Raw genomic sequence first — 15,306 nt, 5'->3', positions numbered from 1 at the left:
ATATTACAGTACTTTCCAGAGAGATAATTCCCAACACGGCAGCAGACAAGGCAGCACACAGCTTTAATTAAATACGTACCTTGGTATTCAAATATAATTTTATTTTTTAAATATAATTTTAAGGAGAAAAGCTCAAGCTGGAGAGAGGCCTCCATTACTTTGGTGCGTTTTCCACTTGCCAGTCATTTTTCCACCACGATGGTCTACATTAGCATACGTTCCTTGGGCGTACCGAGGGACGGAACTGTGAGGGCCGGAAAAGTGAGCGGAATGAAAATCTGGTGGGGGAAGGAGATGCAGTCGAGCGAGAAGTGCAGCTTGTTTGTCTTGCACTTGCGACTGTCGGAGCAACTGTCAGGATTGTCGCATTGATGAAGCTCTCTTTATGAGGCGGGATTTTTTCAGGGACGAATCCATAGAACGGATTGCAGGGGCTGGGGTGTTTGAGTCAGCCTGTCAAAGGATATCGCATCAATCACCAAGCGCCATGTGTCGCCTGCTGAAAGGAACAATAACAGGAAAGGGAAATAAAGCCAGGAGGACACACGATTTCGAAGGAGTTTTAATCTTAACATTTTCGTCCCTTCGAAGTTTTCATTAGCGCTTACTCGGCGAATTGGTGAATTGGCAGAACGGAACCGATCCAATTATCCCTTTTTTTTATTTTCCCCCACCAACTTTTCTTATTTTTTTATGACTTGGCGTGGAGCCGGGACACGTGCTAACTCGGATGGCTTGCCCACTGCCGTCGAGACTACAGGAACATAAATCTTCGCAGCTCTGATGACGTGTGACAGCGGCACTCATATGTCATACTGATGTTGTTGTTATCCCGTATATGGGGGATATCCTACATTCTATCCCCTGCCCTGAGAGCGCTTGTTTTGCATTTCATGTTTAACATTTTGCAGCAACGGCAGCAGTTTGACAGTTTGTGTTATTTATTATGGCTAGAAAGGAAAACAATTTTTAAGAATGTCAAAAAAATAACACAAGTATGGGATGGCGGTGATCGTCCGTTGAAAATTTAAGCGAATTCGAAATTTTTTTTTTTTAATTTTTTAATGCTCAATCAGGCCTGCTCCGGTAATCGAAAACGAAAGATTTTTTCGATTTGAAAAACGGTCACCTTTTTCTGGCCGGAATGAAAAGTAAATGGCTTTTTTTATATGAAATCAGATCTTATTTACAAAAGGAAAAAAATTTTTTACTCAGTGGTCTATTGATGTTTATTCCACACCACAACAACATCATTCTGGCAGGTAGTTATTTTTTAAAAAATGTATTTCTGACCCCTCCTCAGATTTGACAACAAAATTTTTGCCGTGTTTTCTCGTTTTGGCGATAGGTCGATAAGTTCACAGCAAAAAGTTATCGCCAAGGTTGTCATATTGTTGGTGGAACGAAACAGCCAGATAAAAATACTTATAAAATATAAATTAATACATTAATAACTTTAAAGGACCGCCAAAATGGTTGTTTATAAATAATGCTATTTAATGTGATTATTTAAATGGTCAAAATTAACCAAATAATTATTTGAGACCACCGGAATTAAAACTGTGAAAAGTGTGGCAGCATCTTAGATGCCTAGATTTACTTAACTCTAGCATTTTTGCCTTTTTCTGGCTTAGAAAAAGGGTAATTGTAAATATAAAAGGCAGTACTTTACGTTGTTTGTTTTTTACCAAAAACACAAGTTAGCTGCTTGAGCAGTGAGAAACGATGAGAAAACGAAACATTCCGATTGCAGAAATTTGCCGAAAACCGGAGCAGCTAAAAACGAAAACGAAAAAAAAAAACCGGAGCAGGCCTAAATATCTTTAGAATATTGTGTCCAAGTTTTACATCGATCAAGTCTAAATTGACAAAGTTATGCAGAGTTGAACGAAGGTCGTTTGGTGTTTAATATATTGAAATCAAAAAGTTTTAAGCGCTCTCCTGAAACATGGAATAGGTGAAATGAAAACAGGTGCACACAACTCAAAATCTACTGAAATTTTGAACATAACTTCATTAACTAATTCCGGCTTTTTTAATTTTAAATCTGATTATTTTTAACAAATTAACTTAATTTTTTAGTCCAAAATCGGGGGTTTGACTTCCAAAACGCCACGTGAATACCTGTGGAATTTATCCCTTAACGAATGCAATATATTTGTTTGAAATCGGAAGTTTTTGAAGACAGTTTGGATTTACACCGAAAACCAACTTTTTCTAGGGGACTCGGGAAATACCTTATTACTCGTAGACCTGTAAATAAGTTTTAATACGAAAATTTGAAAAATACTTAAATATTGCGTTATTATATGGTATCCAATTCATTAAACTAACTAATGCCGTTTGGCCACAACATTGTTTTGAAATGCGGGCAGTTTTCCACCGATTTAACTTTTCCCCCTCTTAATTAACATATGTAGTTCTGGTAATTTTGTCGTTTTTAAATGTTTTAGATTTGTGGTTATAGTTCGTCTCTCATTTTCACAGAGAATCGTGTGTTTGTTTTGCCTTGTAAATAATTAAATCTTAATTCACTTTAAATAAACTTGTTTGGTTGCGTTTCCTTGGACCTCTTTTGTGTTGTCCCGATTGTTTCTTAATGTCGTAGTTCCTTATAGCTGCAATTGAGCGGTTCTACGTCCCTCTACTTTTCTTACGGCACTGCTTATTTGTGCACATTGCAATGTGCATGTGCAATGCATTGGTCGAAGGCTTGTGATTATGTCGTCTAATATTGTCTGCGCAAATAAAGGCTGTAAAAAAATGTTTTAAAAGATCAGTCTGTGCTTTATTGCTGGATTTGCGATGCGGTCGTACACGCTAAGTGTATCGACTTGACGGGCCGTATCGCTGATGTAATTTCAATTCCTGTCGTGGGGTTGAGAAGGAATTGTTATCCTTCATGCGCCAGACCAGAAGCGGATTTAATGAACTTATGGTCAATTTTCGCAAAGCGAATGACCTGTTCTCAGCGCTGGACAGGATGAATGTTAAATGGGTCGCCACAGCATAACAAATCAGCATGTCTTTAATTCTTCAAACCGCTTACTAGGTATGTGTTTCGTCTCCGATACTGTAAGCGTAAACTTAACTAGAGTTGATCCATTGACGCTTCCTGAAGACCCTTACCATCCTTTTTTCGAAGTGACCATCGATAAGGGAACTGTATTAAAGAATAAATCTGATCGCTTATACTGGCATGACACTGCCGCATTAATTAGAGACTTCATTAAAGATTTGACATCGCTATAGCGTTTTACACAAGTGCGAGCAAGACGACTATATGGCGCTCTAATGCATTAGAATAATGCATTAGCTACTTCATTGCCGCGATAATCGATAGATCTACATATTATATACTAGATATTCGATAACAAAATACGGGTTTAATGAAGAAAATTGTAATTGAAAAATGTATTAGCCAGCTCATTGACAGTATGGTCTCACAATGAGAATTTTATTTTTATATCATTTCGCTTGTTTTTTGAACTGAAAATATATTAGAAAAAAAAAAAAAATAATATGTTTTGCGAGGGCAAGGTTCTTACGCTGTAAAATTAATTAAAAAATTTTTTTGGTAATAATTTAAAAAAATTTAAGCATTATAGGTTAAAAACATAAATTTAAAGGATTCTGCATTTATTTATGCAAGAATACTTCGACGAGGAATTCAGAAATTCATAGTAATACGCCTCGAATGGCGGCCGTTTTTTTTGTTTACCTTTTACGGTCGGTGTGACCGTAGTCGTATTACCAAAATAATCCAAGCAAAATTCAAGCCAAATTACACAAAATTACACATATAGTGGTCTCTTTCAAGGTTCTAATGAAGTAGCTACCCTTCAGTTCCAGAATTCCTGGCCCGTCCGATTCCTCGCGGTATGTTCGAAAAACAAAAACAAATTACATGGGCCTCGTTCAGCGAAGTTCGAAACAAAATAGCCGAAACAAATTCTACCTACGCTCGGCTACTGCCGAGGGCTTCACGAAGTTCGATCCTCATATTTGTTATTGTTTTCGATCTCTGTTCGAAGCAGCGGTTGCGAGAGTTCGTAAATTAGAGAGAGATGGAGATGGAAGGAAGGGAGGAAAGAAAATTGGTGTAAAAAACAAAGAGTATTGCACCGACGGCAGAATGACCTTTTTAAAATAAGTAGGAATATTTAAAAATATTAAAGATTATATTTAATTAATTTTTACGTATAAAATCATGTGGTATATAAGCACTTAAGAAAATGTGCTTTTGACTTGGCCGAAATGTTCACGTTTGATTATCAGCCCTTTGTGAATCTAATTACAAGGCATTGCCTTGTCGGCTATACCCTGACACGCGAGAATTTTCGGTCTTCGGTTTTGTCTTCTAATTCTCTTTGCATTTTGAGTTGACTGCTGTTGCATTCAGAAGTGTTTTGCGTATTAGTTGCGTAAAAATGAAATATTATAAGGTAAGTGGAACTTATTTGCATTCAATTATTAATTTTAATTGCAGAATTGACGATTAAAATGGATGCGACTTCAACCTAGACGGTGTGAATGGGATTTAGTACGGATTTACGAAGTTTTTTTGTCCAGTTTAAGTTGGTATGTATAAATTTGTGCAAAGTACTGCAATTTACGATTTGACATATGTATGTATTTAATTTACAGATAGAACAAGTTCCTTAAAGGACCCAGCAGCCGGCAGAGAAGGCTCCGTGACACGCAGTTAGATAAATACATATATGTATGTACATACATATGTTTAATTATGCAGAAATATGTAATGCTACCAGAAAAAGTGAACATAAATAAAAATTTACAATCCATAAATAAATAAGGAATAAATTACATCTGATTTTTACTAGGAAGGGGGGATTTTTCAGGAATTTTCTATAGGTTTTCATCTGGGATTCCTGGCGGATTCCGCTAGCGAATCCCGCGGGATTTCTCGACGATTCCCGCAGGTTTCCTTGACGATGCCCGCCAGCCATTCCCGCGGGATTCCTCGTCGATTCCTGCAGGATTCGAGTTCGAAATTCCCGGGGACTGTCCCGGGGGATTGGTGCGGATTCCTGGCGGAATTTCGAGATCCTCGCCAGGAGTACCCTATGTATGAAAGTTCCTCGCCGCGTTGTATGGACGGTCCCGCGGGATTCCGCGGGAACTTATCCCGGTGCCCGGAGGAATCCTTCGGGAATCCGGGAGGAATGGAACTGAAGGGTAATTAATGAAAACTGCATTAGTGTATTATATGGGCATTAGCCAATAATGTTTGGATCTTCATCGTGTAAATTCAGTTTATTCACCGGGACCCGATGAAATACCGGGCTGCGTGCTCAGGTATTGTCCTGGGGCTTCTTAAATTCTTTATCTTACCTTTAGAAACCTCAGAAATTCCCCATATATAAAAGGAATCGTTTATCATTCCTCTCCACAAAAAAGGAAGCAAATCAGACGCCAGAAACTAAGTAGAAATCGCTAAGTTGTCGGAAATTTCAAAACTTTTCGAGAATATAATCACTCCTGACAGCATTTATTAGATTTTTTAAATTGAATCCAAACAGATATATTACGATATGAAAAGCTCAGCTGTAATTATTTATTTTATATATATGAAGGATACTATATTTCTTTTAGAGAACGTTTTGCCATAATGTACAGTACATTCAAGTGGCTCTTGCGACACCAAGCACGTGCTTGTTCATGTTAGGTGTTAGTAGTAGTAGCGATGGAAATAAAGAAAAAAATGCGAGGAAATTGCTACTGACGTGCTGCCTTATTGATTGCTTGCATGCGTAATAAGTGGGTTAGGGTTAAAGTTTTTAGCGTAGAAAGACTACATTAGATTTAATGGAGTACAAATCATTGTAATTTGCACAAAGGACTCTAAAGGGTTCACGCACTTTAAAGGTTGTTCTACAGTGGGGCTAAACTAGTGAAATAATGGATCTAGTATTTCTCGATTGCTGTAAGTTAAGTTGACCCAACAAGACAGCATTTTGCACGTCATCGCGGATTAGGTTTTATAAGAATGTAATACATAGCATGGTTCTACGATTAGATAAGGAGGGTAAGTTAATCAGCAGGAGTCTACTGGAGTACGTCTGGTTTGCATCCCAGCTTTATCCGCGTCAAATGGAAAGGAAAAAATTCTTTTGATTCTATTCTATGCCGTTACTGTGGACCCCATACTAAGGGCTCCAAACGTAAGATCCATATTCTCAGATAGGACGAACCAATAAAGTCAAGTTTAGGGTCCAGAAGGACGCCTATATATGAATATATTAATGTTTTCCAAAGAGCAGCAGTCCAGCGTATAATTTGCAGGTTTAGGATCGACACGGGAGAATGTCATCAGCCTGCATTTAAAGCCAGTTACCATAGGTTTAATAAGGTCACGCGGCACCATGTTTGGATATTAGTAAGATCTGTCTTTAGGCAAGAAGCGTCCTTATATTGTACACAAAATTTGTGAGTACTTTGGAGTTATTCAAAACATTGAATAACTTTAGACATTAGGGAACCCAAATGACTCCCTTGCGGGACGCCATATGTAACCCTAAGAACATTAGATAGTCTATTTTTAAAAAGGACCTTTTGCGTTCTGCCATTTAGATAACTGGAGGTACAATTAAAAAGATCAACCGGAAATCCCATTAATTCGTCAAATGCTTTACTGAAATCAGTATAGATTACATCGTTTGAATGTTATCACTTTATAATAAAGGAAGTAAGCTCCAAAAGATTACAATTAAAGAAAGGTAATCATTGATAACACTGGTCGATCCTGGTCTGTACATTGTTGATTCGAAAACGAAACATTTCTATCGCGTACGAATTTTAAAAATCGCGGGCGGAGTATGACAAACGACCTGATCATAAACTTTTTAAATCGTTATAAACCACTAACCATGCGAATACCAGGGCTTAAAGGACAGTTAAATCTTTCTACTTTTACATTTAAACAGAGCCATTTACGAGGGACGTCAGGTTAGTTACTGAAACAATTTTATACCTTAATTCCCAACCCTTAACCAGACACTGACAATTTTTTTGTAATTCCAGGACTACAACAGGCCTACGCCCCTTCCCAATTCGAAGGTGTTGAGAGATGCATTATCTCCTAAATGCAATTTGGCTTGATGTAAATTCGAAATTAATTCCCGTCAAGTTGCTGGGTGGCGTACACGATTAAATTAGTAAACTGACCCAGTCACCAAGTAATATTGTTCGGCAAGGGGGAGTCCTGCAACTGTTAAAACGAAGGGAGGAGCGATGTGGCATACTATTACGCAGGCCACATGCCACATGCCGCAGGAAAATTGTAGTTCAAGTGCTTAACGCGGCTCATTCTGGTGCAGGCTCAAACAGGGAGCACTTATTGCTGGCAAAGGACACTGCCAACGGCAACGGCAATGGCAGCAGCAATTGGGCTATGTAATTACAGCTGAAAAGTGGGCAAAAGTGGAAAGGAATAGTGTGGCAGCAAAGCATGCTGAAAAATATTTACAAAGTTATTTTAAATAGAGAAACGAGTAGAATACCTTCGAATGAATGTGATATGCGTAAGCGGATTCTTTTGTGTTATTCTAATATATGTCGGAGATATCCGTTATTTAATTTAACCGTAGTCGAGCCAGCGAGTTCTGTTCGCCTGCGCAGTCAAATCGAATCTGTCATCACGCCACTTTTCCTGTGGCCCTTTCACCTTTTCTTACTTTTCACTCAGATGTCATTCCTAGACAATCTCAAGCTGTCTCTCTCATTCTCTCCTATTGTTGCGACAGACGAACAGACCTCACTCAGTAACACTCCTGTTACCGACTCAACTGTCATTGCGCCTGCGCGCCAGCGACACCTACAGGCTACCAATACCTGAGCATGCCGAATAGTTCTGTTGCCATAGCAACAAGCTTTCCAAATTTGCACTTAGCAACCAACTCGCCGACACGGCCATCCTGACAATTCACGCGTCCTCGCGTGACGTGTCTTCTAATAGCTCTAAACATAACTGTCATTTTCATTTATCATTCTCTCTTTTTTCTCTCTTTGGTCTCAACTTAACATTTCATTTTATCTGTTTTATTCATGTCAAATAAGCTTTACTTTTATTTCTTCTCGCCACTTCATTCTCTTCTCGTACCAAATCTGTATCTTCTTTCTCTGCTCGTACCACAACTCTTACTCAACATCTCTTCATCAATTTATACAGGCTCTTGCTGCACACTTTGCAACGCTCACACGCACCTCTTGCGTCACGGTCTCTCTGGACCCTCACAGCCTTATAAATGATTCCACCAACGAGTGCCTCAGTCGGCGATCTCTCGCTTACACTTCTAGTGTCTTCAAATGTTAGTTTGGCAGGATAACCTTTCGAAACCATAGAGTACAAGCTCTTTTCGTATTTCAAAAGGCTCCGCTTCACATATTCTGACCATAGGAATAAAGTAGGCCCTGTTTCATGTGATCCGACACGGCCTTCCTGACAAATCACACGTCCTCGTGTGTTAACTTTAAATCACAGTATTCTAAAATTTCGGTACTCGTTACATTTTATTGTCAACAAACATTTAATTAATTTTCTAAACATAAGTATTGAGGCATTTAGACAAAATAAGCATCTTGGTTTCATGATAACATAACAAATTACATCTTCATTTTAATCATAATTTACAATTCAGACTTCTCTAATTACATAGCTTTATCAACTGGTGTATTTCCTTTTACACCCACATACTGACCCCCGCCATAACAATTCCTTCTGTTATGGTGCGGTCTTTATATCCCCTCTTGGGATTCCAAGGCATCAACCGTGCCATCCATATCATCATTCCCCACATGGGAATCAGACGCATCTCCACTTGAGTCGTCTAAATCTTTAATCAACTTTAATCTTTAATCAATCAACGTCATTGCTTATTTTGTCTATTTGGCTATGCCCTCAAAAACTCATGCGCATACTTATAAAAGTTCGCTTACTTGACAGATATCTCAAAACATATCAGCCACCATCAAGCTTTTCTATAAACTCTGTTTGGTGCCGATCTTCATTTTCATTTTCCATCTTCATTTCTTTCTCTTTTCTCTCTCATTCTTAACATATTTTCCATTTTCATTTTTCATTTTAAATTAATCTTGCCCTATCAAAATTAGTGCTCTTCCGAACCAGCATAACGTAACTTTAAATTTCTCTTTCTTTATACTTCTCTGTGTCATGTGGTGGTATCAAGCCCAAAGGGTGGGTCCGATTGGCATCTCTTAAGGGCTTGCATTGGTTGCACTACTAACTGTGCAGTTCGCCGCAAGTTGCACCCCGCCAAGAGCATCTTCCCATCACCTTTGCGGTCCTGGTATCCAGCCAGATGACTACTTTACAACTTTACACATGATACAATTTTCAACAATCTTTAAACTTAGTCATTTCCAACAATTCTGATAAATATTGCTGAGTCTATTTTTTCCAATCCAAACACATAACGGATTTATAACCTTGATTAATAACTATCCAACAAAATTTAAGGGACACTACTGGCAGATAACATTGCCTCACACCTCTCTGTATTCTTTAAAATCCCTCTTCGTAACTCAAGTTAATTTCAATTATTTTTAGTTGTTTATAAACTATACCAATAAATCCTGAATCCTGAAGTTGATCAGTCGGTCATTTGAGATTTCCATTCTAAGTTCAGACGTTTTTCTGTCAATTTATTTTTATTTATCGGAGTTAAATCAGTCATGTGAATTCTGGACACAAAAAGAATTCCACAATTGCCTTGCGCTTTCTCTTCCTCTACTCTATGATGCACTTCAGTTAATTTTTTTTTTTTTTGTTTAGAAATGATTACATCTGCAATAAGTATAGACTACAAACTCTCATCTGAGCAAACAATGCCAAAAATGTCAGAATAATTGCACGCCAACCAATATTTCCAATTCATACAAAGGCTACTTGGACTCCACAAGACACATAGTTCTACCAATATATCCACCAACATAAGGGTCTCCATTAATTAGGTGTATTAGCATTGGACCATATCCACAAGAGCTTATATCTGTTTCAAATTTGATCAGATGTTTCGAACCCACAAATAACGATTACAGGCTCATTTGTAATAATATTAAAAACGTTCGTTCCAATTTCTGAATATCGTCATTTCACTTAAAGATACTTGAAGCCGAAGAATCTGTCTCATGATCTGAGAAAATCGAGGCGCACGTTTTTGAAAATAAGGCACCAATTCAATAAATGGTCTTACGACGGTCTCTTAATTGCACCGATTAAAAGGACGGACCTTTAACGTAAGGATTTTCTAGGAATTGGGTCTGATTTCTCCACCGCACACCTCATAGCTCAGATACTGCGTAGTAGGTTCAAGAAACCCACATTTGGTAACGTTAAATGGCAACTCTGGTACAGTCAACACATTTAATACAACCTTCAGCCTTCGGAAAGCCTTTTCTTCCGAGTTTGCCATGATTAACATGCATCTATGTAAACTATCGCAAATAATCATGATAAATTCCAAACGCCTTAACAATTGCATGTTGAAGGTAGAAGATGCACTCTTCAAACCAAACGGCACGGCAGACCAAACAGACGGCAACTCGTAATTTTTTAAATTAATTATTTTTCAACAGAAACATTTTTCCTTCACAGGGTCTGACATAAGCGGCAAAGGCCACTGTCCGAAACCATTTTCGAATATTGCTTCCGATAGTCTAAGCACAACCTATCGTAGCACAGGGCTCGCCAATGGGAAGGCAGATGTGCAAACAACACTGCAATCAAACACATCTCTATTCCCATCTTTTAGCCAATTCAGCTCCCAAATCAAAGAATAATCGGAAAGGGCTCACCCGATACTGTCACTGTTGAATCACACAAATCAACTCGCTTCTACATGCAGCTGATGCTGCCGCTCGCAGCCGCTGATACCCATCTCGTGCACACAGATGCAATGTGACCACCGTTATCACGCCTGAAGTGCGTCACTCCAGCTCTCCGCACTTCAGCCGCAGTTCCGCCAGTGTGCTGTTGTTGTTGTCTTCCATTCTTCCCCAAATTTTCTGGCCGACACTGATGACACTTGCAACCGTCCGGCTCAACACGCGACCAGTGCATTTGACTGCCTATCACGACTCCGGTGTCTCGCACCACGCGGCTGCGCAAGCCTTCGATGCGCCACTGAATTTAATATCGACCGAAAATCACTTTATCAGAATGCCCGCGAGGCTATGGTGAATCCCACTTCTGATGTCGGAGATATCCGTTATTTAATTTAACCGTAGTCGAGCCAGCGAGTTCTGTTCGCCTGCGCAGTCAAATCGAATCTGTCATCACGCCACTTTTCCTGTGGCCCTTTCACCTTTTCTTACTTTTCACTCAGATGTCATTCCTAGACAATCTCAAGCTGTCTCTCTCATTCTCTCCTATTGTTGCGACAGACGAACAGACCTCACTCAGTAACACTCCTGTTACCGACTCAACTGTCATTGCGCCTGCGCGCCAGCGACACCTACAGGCTACCAATACCTGAGCATGCCGAATAGTTCTGTTGCCATAGCAACAAGCTTTCCAAATTTGCACTTAGCAACCAACTCGCCGACATATACTAATTTATAATAATACTTCCTTAGACAACCTACAACCAACAGTACAAATATATCAAGTAATCTAGCAAGACGAGTCGATATCTAATTATTCATAGATAATTATTTTGATTATTGTCAAATCCATAAAGGGTATGTAATTTTTCGATTTTAAAAATTACTTTTTATTTTCGGGAGAAAAATACACTTGTTTTGTAAAATGAAGTAGCTGGGGAACACGCGCTACCGAAACAAAAATAAAAAGCTGCCAGATAGGCAACGAAAGCACACACATATGACCATAGAACAAAGGACCAGAGGCACTGCGAGATATCAAGAGACATGTCCCGGGTCCATTTGAATTTAAATGGTGGGAAGGGAAGCACGAGGAAAAGGAAATGTCCCCCCGGGGCGGTGCAGTGCGGGAAAAGTGGGCGGAGCTAACTACAGTGCGTGCGTACAAACGATATGTGCATATGCCAACGAGGGCAGCGGGAACAGCAAAATGCAATACAATAAACATGGAATGCATTTTCGGCCCCAGCCTTCTGTGTGTGTGTGTGTGTGTGTGTGTGTGTGCGTGATTGCAGAACACACTCTCGACTCGACAGCTGCACCACCACCCTCAGAAGAACCCCCAAAAACCCCATCCCCATGGTCTGCTACTCAACCCATCAACTGACCATCGAACAAAATGCCCAATTTGGTCAACGTCAACGTTTTGAGGCAGTTACAGCCTTCACTACAGCCACACCGAAAACAAATTTGAGGCGCCAGCAAATGGTATCCTTAAAACATGAAATGATTTAATTAAAAAACTTTTATTTAAATATTTGTTTTTGTTAGCATCGACCTATAACTGATAAGAATTTGTAAAAGTTCTACAAACTCAATTGTCGATTTTCGAGGTTTGCTTTTGCCTTCGCATCGACGCTTAGGATTCCCAACGGGTTCTAGCTTAGATGGAAGGTAAAGTACCAAGAAAAAAGGCAATACATAGCAAGTGGTCTGATGATTTGGGTATTGAATTTGTAAACGATCGTAACCACAGCTGGGACTTGTCCTGGGGTCTATAGAACTTTTACATTTATTGAAATGCACCCAAAGAAAACCTGCAGCTTCAGCGCAGCATTTTCCGTTGGAATTGCACTAGAATTTCCAATTGTGTTTTCCGATTAGCTCTCTTTTGGAATCCAATCATGCTTCTTGTCATTATTAAGTGGAATAATAATAATATTTTTGTGGATTTTTATACCTGGCACCCAAAGGGTACCTTATGCATGTAACAGGCCTCTTGCTGCATCTTCTGCATCTGCGATCGATAAAAGTGTGTATACTCTTGATCACCATCACCAGCCGAGTGGATTTAGCCATGTCAGCTCGTCTGTCCGTCTCTTTGTATGCTATCGGTTATCTTAAATTATAAGAGTTGCCAAGTTCGTTTTCGTCCTAACAAATAATTTAAAGTCCTAACTAATACTATATAGATAATACACTCTGACAAGAAAAATCTGCGAATAAGGAGGTGAGTACCTGCCTTATTAAACGCACAAGGCTATGGGTGCTGGGTATCTTACATTTGAGCACATGGGACTGTAGCTTTCTAACTTGTTTTAATTTATAAATGTATGCAGCCGAAGTTTGCATACTCTTACAGTTTGTAATTGGTTCATTTAAAATCTATCCATTTCGGTCATATTAAAAAAGGAAAAAAACATGACTTGGGAGATATATAATATAAGGGTCTAAGGACCGAACTATTGTTTTCATATAAATTGACCTATCGTTCCTATGATAGCTAATAGGGTAATTAATACACACAAGATGCAAACATAAATAAAAATAATATAGAAAAACAGCTTCGAAATAATCTAAATTTGTATATTAATTTACTTTTGTTTTTACGATCGTTTCTCTGGCAGATATGTTTAAGGGGGGATAAACATGTAAGCGGTCAAAATTTGGCCATTTTTCGTAATTTTTTATAAGAAATAGTCAAGCAATCGTCGTGAAACTTTGGATATAGTTAAAAGTATAATCAGAGATGATAAAAAAAATTAGTTATGAACAATGTTTTACAAAATGGCGAACTTATGGAACATAAGCCGTAGCGCCTCGAGCTTTGAGTTGCCGTGCTATGGACACGATAGAGCTCGTAATTCCTGTCCGAAATCCGTAAACTAAATTTTTTTGTATTCATTACACCTTTATCTTCTATTTGAACCTAAAAGCCAAAAAGAAATCAAGACAAAAAAATTAAATTTTGATTTGAAGGAAAAAATGCCATTTTCAGGTGATCAGTTTTCACTTCCCACCCTCTTCAAAAATAGTAATACTAAGTTTTATAACAACCATTTAGGTTCAAATTGAAGATAATTTCATGCTGAACATAATAATTTTTGATTCACTCCGATATGTTACGTAGTTTTTTGTGAATCGTGTCCATAGCCTAGGTAGAAATGCCAAAATTAGAAGCTGAGAAAATGTCGATTAAAGTTTTTGATGCGCCCACGTTAACACTAGTGAACACTAGTGAATCTCAAATCAAGTATATTTGAGGCACTTAAAGTTGGAATTCGATAATGAAACTTAAACAGTATATTTAGGTAATAAACTATTTTTTAAACCAAAAAAAAAATTTGCCAAACAATTTTGGTTTACATGTATATCCCCCCTTAAGTAAAGTTGTCTTTGAACACTTATTCATATATTTTTCAAGTGTACATCTGCCTCCACCTGACCCCTAGGAGCTAGCTGGTCCACGTAGCACGCATTTGCAATTTAAACTTGAATGCGCATAAATTAGTGGGTATTGCCAACTTAGCAACAACAACTGCCGGCGCGCAACAACAATGGCAGCCATGATGACAGGCCCAGAACATGGTGTCGGTGTGGGGTCGGAAGTGGAAGTGGAACTGGAACTGGAAATGGAAATGGAAATGGAAGGGGTCAACAGTGGTCCGCAAATTGCCCCAACAGATATAGTCATAAATAGGGGTCCTCCATTTTATACATCTGAAACTAAAGAAGTCGTAAAATTATGGACAGAACGCAATGACAAAACCAAGTTGAGCTGTGTAATCCTTGCTACTCGAAGTAGCAAAGCCCACAGGCCATTTCAGTCGACGACTATAGTGTTATTTTTGAGAGGTACATATCGACTCTCGACTCGATACGAACACAGTATTGTACGTATTCTTTAAGAAGCTGGGGCTACCGCTTAGGAGCTCAAAGATCTTCACTTAAATGTTTTTAACAGAAGGACTTATACAAAAAATTAATATCAATAACAAAAAACCCCACTGTGCCGGAACTCAGACGGGCCACAGCACTCGGAGTGCGCTTCATTAGGCATGTGTTTGTTTGTGGCCTGCGGCCTGGACCGAACCTGACACTAGAAAAGTTTGACCAGGCAGTGGATTGGTCCCCAGGGCGCCACCGAATGCCATGGTCCATGGTCGCCGTGGTTCCAAAAATGGCGCTTGTCTGAGGGGTCCCGGAATGGTATCCGGCATGGGAATGGAACTGGGAATGAGAAATGGGACATTGAGTTTCCAAACAAAATTGTAAAGCCCTTTCTTTTGATTAATGTTGAGTTATGATTTTCACCTAGGCTTTTAGATATAAACTAGACTTATAGTTTATTTTCCAAATGAGTGACACAGCTCGACTGAAATTTGGAATCAGAGAGGCGCACAGCCCTACGATCAGGAGTTTTTAGTCGCGAAAGTTCCGTAA

At 39.0% G+C, this 15,306-nt stretch overlaps 1 long non-coding RNA gene across 1 annotated transcript; it reads left to right on the top strand.

The window, feature by feature from the left end:
* The first annotated feature begins 3,857 nt into the window (after nucleotides 1-3,857).
* LOC138929157 (uncharacterized) lies at nucleotides 3,858-4,824 on the top strand. The gene is made up of 2 exons (XR_011445598.1): nucleotides 3,858-4,581; nucleotides 4,648-4,824. It is a non-coding gene; the product is annotated as an uncharacterized lncRNA (long non-coding RNA).
* Nucleotides 4,825-15,306: the final 10,482 nt, after the last annotated feature.

The sequence above is a fragment of the Drosophila kikkawai genome, chromosome X (assembly GCF_030179895.1).
Source record: "Drosophila kikkawai strain 14028-0561.14 chromosome X, DkikHiC1v2, whole genome shotgun sequence".
In the NCBI taxonomy this organism is placed as follows: domain Eukaryota; kingdom Metazoa; phylum Arthropoda; class Insecta; order Diptera; family Drosophilidae; genus Drosophila; species Drosophila kikkawai.
The sequence above is the reverse complement of the archived record's forward strand: the minus strand, read 5'-3'. Positions and strand labels throughout refer to the sequence as shown.